Below are 12,701 nucleotides of genomic sequence, written 5' to 3' on the forward strand. Positions count from 1 at the left end.
TCCCATGACTGAGTGTGTTTTGGGGTTGGGTTGTTTTTGTTTGTTGTTGTTGTTTGGGTTTTTTTTTTCTTTGAAACCCATGGGGCCATTTTGAAACTTATGGATCTGTTCACAAAACCTGTGGGGGCTTTCTGAAAACCCATGGATCCATCCTCAAAAGATCATGGGCCCATTCTGAAACTTATAAATCCAGTCTCCAAGCCCATGGGCCATTCTGAAGCTTGTGGATCCATTCTCAACCCCCCTGGGGCCATTCTGAAGCTTGTGGATCCATTCTCAACCCCCCTGGGGCCATTCTGAAGCTTGTGGATCCATTCTCAACCCCCCTGGGGCCATTCTGAAGCTTGTGGATCCATTCTCAACCCCCCTGGGGCCATTCTGAAGCTTGTGGATCCATTCTCAACCCCCCTGGGGCCATTCTGTGTTTTTTTCAAAAGGTAAATACATGATGAGATATTCCAAAGGTCCTGCAGACTGGTCAGCCAGAGAAAAAGGGACTTGTTGTCCATGTTTGTCAGGGTCACTGTGTAAGATGTTGCAGGCTGGTCCTTCACTCATGCTAACATCTTGGGAGCCTTTTGCCTTTCTGGACAATGCCAGACATTTGGTTTTCTCTCCACGTGGGGAGGAAAGCCATGAGCCCCACCTGGGTTCACGCTATGGCCACACACCAACTGCTTGCAGTAAGAGCTCCCCAAGCACTGAGGTTTTGAAGGCGTTTGGACAGGCTTTGAGTTAGCCACATGAGAAGGCAGGCAGACTGTGCTGTGGTTGCAGAGGGAGGCAGATGGAGAGCCCTTTGCTGGATCCCCTTTCCTGCCTGGCGGTCTTAAGCGCCGCCTTTCCGAGTGATAAACACAACAGAAAACAGGCCGAGGAAGTTGTGTGTGGTGTCATGCTTCACAAAGGTGATCCAGCAAAGCTGACCAGTGCTGATTTTTACTGTTAACATTTATTTATGTTGAGGGGGAGGGGTGGCACATTCCCTTTGTTAAGCGGTTTAATATTCAGTGTTAACGAACCCTAGGAGGGTTCAAGAGTTCGTCACTCCTGTCGCTTCGAGGCAGATAAAATCAGCTTCACTTAGTTGCAGTGTAATGCACAAGCCTTATGATGCTGTTTGCACAGTGTCAGCTACGATGTGTTACCCTCACCTTGTTTATAGATTTTTATTGTGGTGGTGGTGGTTGTTAACTCCCATGAAATCCTTCCCGTGGACTCGGCGGCGCGCCGCGGAGCTCGGCGAGGTGCGGGGTTGGGCAGCCGCTGGGAAGTGGGTGACAGTGGTGCGAGCAACGATACTTATCCAGGCTTAAATCTCAGGCTTCACATTGCAATGATGATTGCAGTTTTATTTTTAGAGAAAAAAAAAAAAAAAAGAGGAAAAAAAAAGGAAAGGAAAAAAAAAAAAGCCCAAACCAAACTCAAGCCAACAAATTTAATGCTTCTTTTCCAGGATCGAGGGAAAGACAGAAAGAAGTACCAGAAACTTCAGTTGTGAAATAAATATGCACAAAAAGGTTTGCTTCTGGGGAAAAGAAAAGAGAAAAGAATCTTATTTAATGGACTGAATATTTATTCCAGCTTGTTTTTATTTTGTAAATGCTGTAATTCAGAATCATTTCCATAAATATATTTAAAGATCTCAGACACTATAGTTTCTTATGTAAATGCAGACTCCTATTTCTCTTACTGAAAAGCACAATGACTATATCAATACTAATATACATTTGCCTCAAGGAAGGCTTTCATCTTGTAATCTCTTCAGATAATTAAAGTGTCAGGACTTTCTACTTCCATGTGCTGGATTGCTCTTTCATTTCGGGGTCTGCTTATGGGGAGTGACAGCTGCCAGCCTGTCAGACCAACTGCCCTGAAGTCTTTCTCACTTGGCAAGGAGCAGCAAAGAAATGGGTTGGAGTTTGATGATGGAGGTTGCCTGTATAGAGAATCATGGAGTTGTTTCAGTTGGAAAAGAGCTTTGAAGATCCTGGAGTCCAACTGTCAACCCAGCACCACCATGGCCGTTAAACCGTGTCCTGAAGTGCCATGTTGACACCTTTTGTGAACTCCTCCAGGGATGGTAACTCCACCACCTCCCTGGGCAGCCCTTCAATCCCTGACCACTTGCAGGAAAGAGATTTTTCCTTGTCTCCAACCTCAACCTCCCCTGACACCTTTGCAGGCTATTTCCTCTCATTCTATCACTTGATACTAGGGAGAGGAGACTAACACCCACCGCCACCACTCCAACCTCCTTTCAGGTCTGGAGAGCAATGAGGTTTCCCCTTAGCCTCATCCATACTAAACAACCCCAGTTGCCTCGCCAGACCTGTTCTCCAGACCCTAAAGGGGTGGAGCACAAGTTTGTCACTCAACAGTGCCTTGTCCTGTCTCTTGCAGGCTGAAAATCTCCCTTCCTGAATAGCTTGTCAGTGGGCACTTCGGACACGAGGCACATTTCATCTGAATTATCTTTTGGGGGTGGAGGGGATAGAAATGTGGGGTGAAAACAGCACTCTTTGGGTCTACCTGCACAGTTATTCAGAGGAAGCAGGAATGCCCAGAGCTGATTAGTTCTGTTCTTTGTGTGAAGCAGAACTGCTCTTGGTTTGGGGAGAATTAATTTCCTCCCCCTGCCCAGAAGACCTAATGCATGGCTTTAGGATGTGGTTTCTCAGAAGAAAAAGGTGTTACACTGCTCTGTGATGTTAGGATCTCAGCTTCAGCAGTGCAACAGGAACACTTCACAGGAAGCCTGCACTCAAGTCTTAAGATTGTGTTGGAATTCACATACACAACATCTGTGGGCAAATGATGCTGCCTGGAGGTGTGTATAAGTAAATGAACAGCAAAAAATTATCCTGAAGGGACTTTAAAACTGCAATCTACATCACTTACCACTTCTGAGCAGGGGGGGAAAGGGGTTTGCTCCAAACCACAGCGTGTTCCAGCTGTTCCAGCAGTTTTCCTTGTGGGCATAGCACAACAGGAGTGCTAACAGGATGATAAGGTAAGAGCAACGTTGCCAGGGGTGGGAGTAATTCACCTGGTGTTGGAGTCCTTTCTACAACAGGTTGCCTCTGAATCAAGGCTGTTCAGACTAAAAAAAGAAGAAAGGCAATTCAACTCTGAATCATTTAAAGTGATCCTTTTTAGGTCTGTACAAGTCATGCAGCATTTCCTGCTCTCTCCAGGTTTGTAAAGGGAAGTGGAATATCAGGGCTCCCTCTGCAGTGGTAGGAACTCCAATTTAAAAATGCCTCTTCTTCCAGAGACTGCCCCTGTGCAGAGAACTCAAAAATGCTCAAAAGCTGCCACACAGCAGCTCACAGCGAGGAGGTACTGGGATTGAAGTCATGGGTGAGGAAAATGAGCTTTCTGTATGGTGCTGCCTGACCTGAGAAGAAGGAGGTGAAAGGTGGGGTACTTGTGTGTGGTTGTGTCTGTGCGTGTGTGGGGACATGAAGCTGGGCTGTGGAAGCAGGAGACTTGCCCATAGGAAATGTCCAAGCAGAGCCCCATCACAATCCTGCCTGGGAGCTGGAGGGACCCAGCAGCATTGGCAGTGTCTGGGCTCCAGCTGAACTTGCTGTCAGTTTATGCAAAGTCAAAGCTGCTGGGTCTGCATCCTCCAGTTTCCGTGGCAACCCCCGATAGCATCTCTCCACTGGGTGCCAAGACTGCAGCACTGTTCCTGCACAGGCAGGCACAGAGGCTTCTGCCTTCTTCCTCAGAGGGATTGTGGTTGCTCAAACATTTCTGTAACCAAGATTTATGCTGCAGAGTCAGAAGCTTACTGTGACCTCAATTTTCTGATGATATTTACTGAATTAGGCTTTATTCATGTTGCTTGTCTGGAAGAACTCTTCTCTGTGGGCAGCTTTGTGACAACTTTTGAGGGCTCTTTAGTTTTTTCCCCCCCTTCTTTCATTGTTTATTCTCTCCCCCCTCACCCCCAGAATCCCCATGTGCTGTGTTTAAACTAGATGCCTTATGTATCCTTCTTGGTAGTCGGTAGTAAACATTACATTCAGGCTGTAAACATCACAGGCAATATTAGACAGTTCAAAGAGCTTTCAGCCCTTTTGCTTCCTTATCTTGCTCTTCAAGTTCCTAGGCACAGGCTTGATTCAACCCTGCATTTGCTGTCCTTGCACCCGTAGGAGCATCTTGCCAGTCGCCTCTTTCCTGCCACGGGCTTTGCACTAAGATGTTCAGGCTTCTGCAGCTATTCCTTTCCTCTGTGGAGGAGAAAGGATGGACCCTAAATTCCAAGCTTTAATAGCTGCTTTTTTAAATAGCTTTTCAAAATAGATTTTTTCACTCTGACTCTTTGCTCTTAAGCAACAAATCAAACAAACAAAAACCCCCAAACCAAAACAAAAGAAAAACTAAAATGGGGGGGGGGGGGGGGGGGGGAAGGCAAAGTATTAGGCTAGAAGGATGAAGAGGAGAAGACTTGTTAGAGCAAATCTGGAAGTGTGAAGATGATGTTTTAATGAAATAATTGGACTCTTTGAAAACAAGCTGTATCTGCACGTGTGAGGAATGCTGGGGCTCATGCTTAAAACAAACTGGGTAATTAGTCTTTCACAAGCTCACTTCATTCCTTGTTTTCACTAAACATGAAGGCTCTGAAGTGTCAAGTATGATTTACTATTTTTTTTTACCCCCTCATGTGTCACTCAAAGATACAGAGTTGTCTTCTCGCTCTTTCTCTGCACACCACCACCAGAGACTCCCTTCTTTACAAGGAGTCCCATGGAAAAGACGAAGGCTGATGGGAACCTGGAAAGGTTGGACCAGATGATCCTTGAGATCCCTTCCAACCTGGCATTCTCTGGCTCAGCCTGTGAAGGCTCTGACCAAGCTTGTCTGCAAAAGAGGAAATTTCTCTGCATCTAGTGTGGCAAATGGGGAGCCTCCAGGACTCCTCCTGCTGCTCCACACTCCTGAGCTGTGTGGCAGTGGGGACAAGACAACTGCTCATGTCCAGTTGTTGAGCTGTGCTGCCATCTGCTCTTTCTCATGGGCTGGAGATGTCTAACAGCCTGTAACGCTGGAGTCCGCTGTGCCTGGGGATAGCAGAGGCAGCCAGGTTGCAGGGTTTGGTGCCAGTGCCTCAGAGGCTTTTCTTCCCTTGATGCTACCAAGGGTTGCTCCAGCTCTGCAGGACTCTGCTGTGCTCCTGCCTCCCTGCTCATGTAAGTAGCTCATTAAGACTTTTCTGTGAACCCATCTGAGGCCACAAGCTGCAGCACAAAGCCATTTATAGAGGGAGCAGCTTCCCTGGGTGGGAAAAAAGCATCAATCCTGGGGGTTTGATTTTAATTCTCTTGGGACAGCAAGCAGCCAGCCAATGCTTGTCCCCTCTGCCCAGCCGCTGCCATCAGCTCCATCCACATCACCCCAGTCTGGAGGCAGAGATGACTGGTTTGTCTCTATAAATAGCAGCTGCTGGTGATCCAAGTGGCTGAGGCAGGAGGCAGGCTGCAGGCAGCGGTCAGCAGGTGGTCAGCCATAGGCTTGGTGTGACACCGTGCGGTCACCCGGAGCAGTGCCAGGGCAGGGGGAGCAGTGGCTGCTTCTCTCCCCTGGGGTGAAGGTATGAAGGTCAGGTTGCACCCAAAGCACAGCTTTCAGCCTACTTCAGTCCTCCAGTTTTGTTGAAAAAACCACCCAAACATCGCTCCCTTCTGCCCCCCAGCTCTTCCTCGCCCCCTGCCCCCTAGCTCTTCCTCTGCCCCCCAGCTCTTCCTCGCCCTCTGCCCCCCAGCTCTTCCTCGTCCTCTGCCCCCCAGCTCTTCCTCGCCCCTCTCTCAACTGGGTTTATAGCTTCCCTGTGGCTTTGCAGACTTGGAGAAAATATGTCCTTTTCTTCTTTTCTTTTTCATTTGGAGATGAGTATTTCTTGTCAAGAACCATGAAATTTATAGCAGTGGTTTTTAGTCCTCAGGTGGGAAAGCAGAGCTGCAGCAGCTGAATCCGATCTGACCTCGCAGGGGCTGTTCCGCAGTGCCCCAGCAGACACTTCCTGCCACAAGTGGAATTCCTCTGTGGGGTGGCAGACAGCAGCTCTCTCATGTCTGGGTCCTTTCTGAAGCACAGAGGACCAAAGTTTGCCATCTCTGTCTCTCTGACCAGACTTTTTCATTCTCCTGCTGGTCTTCCCCTGTGAAACAAGAGTCTGATGCAACTCAGAGCTGGGCATGCCCTAGGAGGAGGCTGTGGTAAGGCTTGTTCTAGCTGTCACGGTTTCCTTCCTGTGTTAAAGAATATCCTGTCCCTTCCAAGCTGTGTGCCCTCTCCTTCCCCTGTCTGATCACCAGAGGAAGGCCCATTTCACAGGTGACCATAGAAGTCATAGGATTATAGGATTGTTTTGGTTGGAAATGCTCTCTAAGATTTATCAAGCCCAACCATCAACCCAACATCACCATGGCCACCAAACCACATCCCAAAGTGCCATCTCCACACGTTTCTTGAACATCTCTAGGGATGGTGGCTCCTGGGAAGCCTGTTCCAATCCCTGAACACTCTTGCAGGAAAGAATTTTTAATTAATCTCCAACCTAAACCTTCCCTGGTGTGATGTGAAGCCATTCCCTCTCATCTTGTTACTAGGGAGAAGAGACCAACCTCCACCTGGCTCCAACCTCCTTTCAGGGAGCTGCAGAGAGCAATGGGGGCTCCTTTCAGCCTCCTTTCCTGTGATTCTCCAGACTAAACAGCCCCAGTTCTCTCAGCTGCTCCTCACCAAAGCTGTTCTCCAGATCCTTCACCAGCTTCTCTGCCCTTCTCTGGACCTGCCCCACACTATGTGCATCCATAGCAGCTGTGGTTGCTCTAGTGACAAGAGCTGCATGCTTGGCCTTCGACTGCAGTCCATAGCAGGCTGTGCTGGTTGGAGAAGGGGGCAGCCCTGATGGCTTTCAGGGATGGCTGGGTGGAGAATAGACATGTAGGCTTGAGCTGTCAGGGTTGACTTAAAGCTTGGAGGAAATGCATGACTGGCATTGCTGTTTCTGATCCAGCTGGACCAGCTGTGTTTGGTCTGTTTCTACACACCTGTCCTTGGTGCTGCCCTCCTTTGAATGCATTCCAGAAAAAAAATGGCTAAGGGCAACTTCCAGTGTTGGGGTTTTTCATTGCCTTTTTGCTGAGGTTCATGCATTTCACAGAAGGTCATTGATTTAGCTGCTTCTCCCCCTCTACTCTGCCCTAGTGACACCACATCTGGAGTGTTGTGTCCAGTTCTGGGCTCCCCACTTCAAGAAGGACAGAGAACTACTGCAGAGTCCAGTGAAGGCTCATGAGGATGATGAAGTGAAGCATCTGTCTTGTGAGGAAAGCTGAGGAGAGACCTGGGGTTGTTTAGTATAGAAAACAGCAGCCTGAGAGGGGATCTGATCAATGTTTATCAATATCTGAGGGATGGGTGTCAAGAAGATGGGGCCAGTCACTGTTCAGTGGTGTCCTGTGACAGGATGAAGGGCAATGAGCACAGACTGGAACCCAGGAAGTTCCACCCCAGCATGAGAAAAATCATCTTACTGTAAGGGTGCTGGAGCCCTGGAACAGGCTGCCCAGACAGGTTGTGGAGTTGTCTTCTCTGGAGACTTTCAGGACCCATCTGGACGCGTTCCTGTACGACCTGCCCTAGCTGATCCTGATCTCTGGAGGTCCCTTCCAACTCCCACCACTGTGTGATTTGGTTTGGTGAGGTGTGTTTGCCTGCTGGTGTTCTACAGAGGTGGAACTCATCAGCCAAACAGCCTTCAGATATGTTAGATGTGCCAGCATGAGACCAGAAATAGGCTTCATGTCATGTTCCCTGCCCGGGGGGTTTCCCAGGGAGGCTGCCTGCTGCCTGTGCAGCTCAAGTCAGAAACTTTGGGGTGGTGGAAAGAAAAATAAATCCCCAAAGCAGCTTCTCTTCCAGCTCACCAGGTGTGCCGGGCGCCTGGGCTGACTCACCGAGGCGGAGGGCTCCAGGATGAGTAATGACCGCACAGCCATTGATTCCTGCCTGCCTAATGGGACCTGTCTTTCAAAGTCTCCAGTTTCCAGACTGGGTGGAGTGCTTGTCCTTTGAAAATCAGATCCATCTATTGTGTTGTTGAGTTGGCTGCCCCAAAAACCCTAACCTTAAGATCAGGTAAGTGTGTCAGTGGTAGGCTCCGGGCTGCCAGCAGTCATGGAAGGTGCTGAGACAGCTACTCAAGCTGTCCTCCCGTGCTCCACCATTGACAGAAGAAGGGCTTGAATTACAAAGTAGGTTTTTCAAAGCCCCATGTCCTCATGTAAAGGATTAATGCACTCCCTCAAATGGAGACTTTTTTCCTTTGGAAGGGTAATATTTGTGCTCCCATTGCCATCTTTCTGCTCTCGATGACCATGTCTGGAGAAGAGGGGGCTCTTGCCACTAGAGCAACCACAGCTGCTGTGGGTGGACATAGTGTGGAGCAGGTCCAGAGGAGGGCAAGGAAGCTGGTGAAGGATCCGGAGAACAGGTTTGGTGAGAAGCAACTGAGAGAACTGGGGCTGTTTAGTCTGGAGAATCACAGGAGAGGAGGCTGAGAGGAGACCCCATTGCTCTCTACAACTCCCTGAAAGGAGATTGGAGCCGAGTGGGGGTTGGTCTCTTCTCTGTAGTGTCAACAAATGGACTTGGACTGCACTGGGGTAGGTCTAGGTTGGGTGTTAGGAAGAGTTTATTTTCTGCAGAGTGGTCAGGGATTGGAACAGGCTCCCCAGGGAGGTGGTGGAGTCCCCATCCCTGGAGGTGTTCTAGAAACGCTTGGACATGGCACTTTGGGCCATGGCTTAATGGCCATGGTAGTGTTATTTTGATGGTTGGACTTCTGATGATCCTAGAGGTCTTTTCCAACCAAAACAATTCTGTGTTTCTGTAAAACATTCACGTGCTTGGGCCTGGCCATTCAGTGAGGCTTGAAGTTGTCCTTGATCTGTAGATCTGCGTCAGCTCCACAGGAGGCCAGAGCAGACCCTAAGGCTATTGTGAAAACAAGAGCATTGCAACATTTGTCTGTTATTTCTCATCTCAGCTCTGTTAATTCCTGAATCAGCATCTCAGAGGGAATGCAGAAGACAATTAGACATCTTCTGATACAGATGTCACCAGTGAGTGCCTGGTTGACAGGACTGGCCTCATACCTGATCCAAGCTGAGGTATTCAGTTGATGCTGGAGTGGGGAAACCCCACATATAGCACCCCTAAAGAGCACCCACCAGGTGTGAGAAGACCTGAGTTTAGGTTCTTTCTTGTATCTTCTTCATCAGCCTCTGAAGCAGATTGCATGGCACTAACTGCCTGTGGTTTCCTTGCTCTTTGATGATGGCCATCAGCGCAGATGCAGCACACTACCACGGGCACAGCAGTGCTGGGCAGCTGTGGACGCCCTCTGGGAGATGTGCTGGGAGGCAGGTGGTCCTCCAGCTCCATCTGGTTTTTTTCTCTCACTTGTGAGGAGGGTCTATGGGGCCAGGTACTACTCCCTTTTAAACCCTCCTTGGGGTTTAACCTTGGCAGGTTCTTGGTCCCTTTGGAGAAGCCCCAGGGACTGCTTCTGTAGGCTAAGGCAGGGTCATTCCATAGCTCCTCACAGTTAACCCTGCAATCGGTTGTCCTTTGGACTCAAGGATCGAGCCTTTTATGGGTGTTTTAAAGCTAATTTTGCTTGGATAGGGTCAGGGAAAGTTGGGCACAATCACCATGGGCTGGTGACATCCCAAGCAGCCTTGATAAACATGACCCTGATCAAACCCAGCAGTGTCCTGTGGTCTGTGTGCTGCAGCAGCTACCACACATCACTCACCAAGCTCACCTGTTCCTGGGAACAAACCTCCAGTCCCAGGCAGTGGAGGAGGGAGTGAGCATCAGGCTTTTAAGAAGCAGACTTGAGAGACTGCATCCTCAATTTTTCTGCCATTTAAAATGTTTCCCTAAGGTTTTACCACACGTAAATGAAATGATAATTACAATGTTTTTAATCCAATTAGCTCCCTGCGTGATCTGGCAGGTGCAAATTGGAGATGGATCAAACTACTTCTTGCTGTGGATTATGCCTGGAGCCTCCTTAAAGCTGCTGTCTGTGCTCATGTGCACACCCTGTACGTGTGTTATGAGGTGGGGACACACACATGCACACTGCAGAGGGGTCCTAAATTATGTATGGAGCATGAATTATTGCTGAAATGCATCACTGAGGCTTCACTCATCCAGCAACTCCAGCTCCATGGGGAAAGCAAGGGATTTGCAAGGTTTTCGTTTGCATGTGGCTCTTTCTGGCATGGTTTAGTGGGGATGGTGGTGTTGGGGTGATGGTTGGCTTTGATCTGAAAGGTCCAGTGTCTCACCACCCTCATTTTAAAGAACTTCTTCCTAATGTCCAGCCTAAATCTACCCTGCTGCAAATTCAAGCCATTGCCCCTTGTCCCAGTGCCACATGCCCTGTAAACAGTCCCCCCCCCAGCTCTGCTCTAGCCCCTTTCAGGTACTGTAAGGCTGCTCTAAGTCTCCCTGAAGCCTTCTCTTCCCCAGGCTGAACAGCCCTAACTCTCTCAGCCTGTCTTCAGAGGAGAGGTGCTCCAGCCCTTGGATCATTTTTATGGTCTCCTGGATGCTCTCCATCAGGTCCATGTCCTTCTTGTGTTGAGGGCTCTAGGGCTTTCAAATCTTTGGCCTCTTTTGAGTGGAGGAAATATCATTTATTTTGCCATTGATGTTCTGATTTCCCTTTGGAGGACTGCTGCCAGTCTGTGCTGAATGAAAGCTCATCAGGGACAGGAAATCTTCCCTCCTTTGAAAAGGATTCCATAAATATATTTCAGAATGAAGCTTCTTCTGAGACTTGCTCTTCAAAACCCTGCCTGTGTTACGTTTCTGTACCTCCATCAGCTGCCATCCTCAGGACAGGTGGAAAGGGAATTTGAATCTCCTTCAGCATTAGCACCAAGACCTTGGCTGGCAGGGACAGTGCTTTGCCACTGAAGGAAGAGGAACCAGCCCCAGTGAGATGCTGGAGCTGGGTTGTGAGGAGCAAGTCACAAATCACACAGGATACTGGTAGAAGAGGCACTGAATGTTCTCAGCCACACTGGAGAGAAGGGGGGTTGCACAGTCACAGTCTGCGCACCTCGGGTGGTAAAATCCTGTGGGCAGCTGCTGGGTGATAGGACAAGTTGATGATTAACAAGTGACAGGAGAAGAGGAAATGGCTTCAAGTTGTGCCAAGGGAGGTTCAGGTTGGATAGTAAGAGGAATTCTCAGGCATTGAAACAACTTGCCCAGGGCAGTGGTGGGGTCCCCCAGCCCAGGAGGTGTCTGAGTCATGTAGATGTGGTGCTTAGGGATATGGTTTAGTCTAGGACTTGTCAGTGGGAGGTTAATGATTTGGCTTGCTCTTAGGCACCTTTTCCAATGTAGGCATTCTGTGGCTCTCTGGTGTGAGAGGGACTGGGATGGTGTGGAGGTGAGCAAGGAAGAGGAGTGTTTGAACCAGAGCTAAAGTCCTTTGCTAGAGGTGGCTGCACAGGGTGCATCCCCTGGTGATGCCCTCTGAACAGCACAGGCTGGTGGTGACTTTCTGGTGGGATATGAAGGTTTGAAATGTTTCTCATTCCCATTGCAGACCTTCTATGCCCTCCTTTGCTTGTTCCTCCTCTTACTGCTGCCAAACTGCACCTCCAGGTATCAGAAAAGGACCAGGACACAGTTGTGGTCACAGAGGTGGAGAAAACACCCAGGCCACCACACCAGGTAACGTAGCAGGAGAACCAAATCCCACCACAAGTCCCTTCCAACTCCTGGCTCTGGTACTTTGTTACACAGAACACTGTACAGAAAGAAGAGCTGCTCTGTGCACAGACTAATCATCCCCCAGCCTGGGCAGGAAGAAGTGATGGGCTGAAGGTGGCTTTACAGTGATGGGGTGAATTTCTGGGTATTTGGTGGCATCTTTCCTTTCTGCCTCACTGCTGGCTTCTCAAGAAATCTGCAGCAGTTCAGTGTTTCTGAGGCTGTTTCCTCTTGCTCAAACCAGCTGGTGCTGGCCAGCGTGGGCTCTGACGCAGCACTGTGGTGGCACAAGCCCTGTTGCAACCCTGCTGGGCTCATTGCTGGCCCTCGTGGGAGCCCAGCACTGCTGGGTAAGGCTGAGACTTTTGCAAGGCTTGTGCTGAAAAAGGTCACCAGAGCCTGGTACTGACCTGGGGCAACAGGTACAAACTAGGAGGTTTCACTTGAATTTGAGGAAAAGCTTCTTTACTTTGAGGGTGCTGGAGCCCTGGAGCAGGATGCCCAGAGACATTGTTGAGTTTCCTTCTGTGGAGACTTTCAAACCATGGCTGGACTTTTTGATTCTGGGCCACCTGCTCTAGGTCAACCTGCATTAGCAGGGGGTTGGACGAGACAATCTCCAGAGATCACTTCCAACCCCTGTGACCAGAGAAGAGCCAGTTTAGGATGTGAGGTGTTGTGAGGTTCCTGTGGTCACTGGGGAACGTAGAAGTGCTTTAGATCCTCGTTTATTCAACAATGTTACATCAGTGGGCAGGTGGGTGTTAGGGTCCTGCCCAAATTTGGTTCTTGGAGAGAAAAACCCAGAGGTCACTTTGGCTGAGTTTGGGAGCTAATGATCACTCTGCTTCCTGATGAAAACGTTAACCCCAAAGAAG

This window comes from Dryobates pubescens, chromosome 23, assembly GCF_014839835.1.
Source record: "Dryobates pubescens isolate bDryPub1 chromosome 23, bDryPub1.pri, whole genome shotgun sequence".
NCBI lineage: Eukaryota > Metazoa > Chordata > Aves > Piciformes > Picidae > Dryobates > Dryobates pubescens.